At 36.9% G+C, this 2,588-nt stretch overlaps 1 protein-coding gene across 1 annotated transcript in view; it reads right to left on the bottom strand.

Annotated features, from left to right (window-relative positions):
- The window catches only part of LOC110333495 (cytochrome P450 2C18-like), a 232,603-nt gene that overhangs the window by 83,658 nt on the left and 146,357 nt on the right, over window positions 1-2,588 (bottom strand). The window lies entirely within an intron of this gene.

The raw sequence follows: 2,588 nt of genomic DNA, 5'->3' as shown, positions 1-2,588 counted from the left end.
TGCTGTCAGGCTGCTAGTATATGCTCTCTCTAGTTTCTTTTTGGAGACACTCAGGGCTATGAGTTTTCCTCTTAGGACTGCCTTCATTGTGTCCCATAAGTTTGGGTATGTTGTGTCTTCATTTTCATTAAACTCTAAAAAGTCTGTAATTTCTTTTTTATTTCATCCTTGATCATGGAATCATTGAGTAGAGTATTGTTGAGTTTCCAACTGAGTGTTGTCTTTCTATTATTTATGCTGTTATTGAAGATGAGCCTTAGTCCATTGTGATCTGATAGGATGCATGGGATAATTTCAATATTTTTGTATCTGTGGAGGCCTGTTTTGTGACCAATTANATGGTCAATTTTGGAGGAGGTATCATGTGGGACTGAGAAGAAGTTATATCCTTTTGGTTTAGGATAAAATGTTATGTAGATATCTATTAAATCCATTTGTTTCATAACTTCTGTTAGTGTCCATGTGTCTCTGTTTAGTTTCTGTTTCCAGGATTTGTCCTTTGCTGAGAGTGGGGTGTTGAAGTCTCCCACTATTATTGTGTGAGGTGCAATGTGTGCTTTGAGCTTTACTAATGTTTCTTTAATAATTGTGGCTGCTCTTGTATTTGGAGCATAGATATTCAGAATTGAGAGTTTCTCTTGGTAGATTTTACCTTTGATGAGTATGGGTCTTCAGTTTTGTTCCTTTGATGTACCTGTTTGTCCCTGTACTAATACCATGCAGTTTTAAATCACAATTGCTCTGTAGTACAGCTTTAGGTCAGGCATGGTGATTTCCCCAGAGGTTCTTTTATTATTGAGAATAGTTTTTGCTACCCTATTTTTTTTTGTTATTCCATATGAATTTGCAAATTGCCCTTTATAACTCAGTGAAGAATTGAGTTGGAATTTTGATGGCGATTGCATTGAATCTGTAGATTGCTTTCTGCAGGATAGCCTTTTTTGTATATTGATTCTGCCAATCTATGAGCATTGGAACTCTTTCTATCTTCTGAGATCTTCTTCAAAATCGAGTATCAATAATTCCTGACAGAAAAAAAAATCCAGAAAATCTGGGACACTATGAAAAGATCAACTCTAACATAGAAGAGTAAAGGAAGGAGAATAATCCCAACTGAAAGGCCCAGAAAATATTTTCAACAAAATCAGAGAAAAAAAATTAACCTGATGGAGACTCCTACAAAAGTAAAAGAAGCATATAGAACACCCCAAAAAATTGGATCATAAAAGAAAGCCCCCTTGCCACTTAATAATCAAAATATTAAATATTGAGAACAAATAAAAACTACTAAAAGATGCAAAGGAGCTGGACAGTGGTGGTCTTTGCCATGGTAGCAGAGACTGATTTTTTTCCCATGGTATGGGTCTCAGTTTGGGCCAGTCATTTGGTTGTCTGTTCACTCTGTCCCTACTACATCTTTGTTCCTGTACCTGTTACAGACAGGAAAAATTTTGGGTCAAAGGTTTTGTTAGTGGGTTGCTGTCCTTATTCCTCCACTGGGGGTCCTACCTGACTACAGGAAGTAGTCTACCCAGGTGCCACTCCCACTCCAATTCTGTGGCTTGTCCTAGAGTTTCTCCCTCCTATTTCTCTTCTTTCCCCCAGCTCTCTCACCCCAACCCTGCTCTATGCATACTTGATCCCCACAACTGGTCCCCTCTCCATCGTCTCTACTACCCAGTTCCCTCTCTCCATCCACTTCTGATGTCCATTTTATTTCCCCTTCTGAATGAGATTGAAGCACTCTCCCTTGTACCTCTCCTTGTTACTTAGCTTCTGTGGATTGTAGGATGGTTATCCTTTATTTTATTGCTAATATCCATTTATAAGTAATTACATACTATGCATATCTTTCTGGGTTTGAGTTACCTCACTTAGGATAATATTTTCTAGTTGCATTCATTTGCTTGAAAATTTCCTGATGTTCTTGTTTTTAATAGACGACTAGAATTTTATTGTATAAATGTTCCACATTTTCTTTATCCATTCTTCAGTTGAGGAACATCTGGGTTGTTTCCAGTTTCTGGTTATCATGTATAAAGTTGCTATGAACATACTTGTGCAAGTGTCCTTGTGGTATGTTCTTTTGAGATAGGGTTTCTCTGTGTGGCCCCTGCTGTCCTAGAACTCAATCTGTAGACCAGGCTGTCCTCAAAATCTCCCTGCCTCTGCCTCCTGTATGGTAGGATTAAAGGTGTGTACTATCACTGAGCATCTCCTTTTCGTCTTTTAATATTCTTCCTTTGTCCTATATGTTTAGTGTTTTGATTATAAGTGGCAAACAGACTCTCTTTTCTGGTCCAATTTATTTGATGTTCTGCGTGTTTCTTTTATAGGCATCTCCTTCTTCAGGTTAATTCTTTTTTCTGATTTTGTTGAAAATATTTTCTGGGCCTTTCAGTTGGAATTATTCTCCTTCCTTTATTCTTTTATTTTAGTGTTGATCTTTTCACAGTGTCCCAGATTTTCTGTTTTTTTTTTTTTTTCCCATCAGGAATTTCTCTTTCTTTCTTTCTTTCTTTCTTTCTTTCTTTCTTTCTTTCTTTCTTTCTTTCTTTCTTTCTTTCTTTCTTTCTTTCTTTCTTCTT

The sequence above is a fragment of the Mus pahari genome, chromosome 1 (assembly GCF_900095145.1).
Source record: "Mus pahari chromosome 1, PAHARI_EIJ_v1.1, whole genome shotgun sequence".
Taxonomy (NCBI): domain Eukaryota; kingdom Metazoa; phylum Chordata; class Mammalia; order Rodentia; family Muridae; genus Mus; species Mus pahari.
The sequence above is the reverse complement of the archived record's forward strand: the minus strand, read 5'-3'. Positions and strand labels throughout refer to the sequence as shown.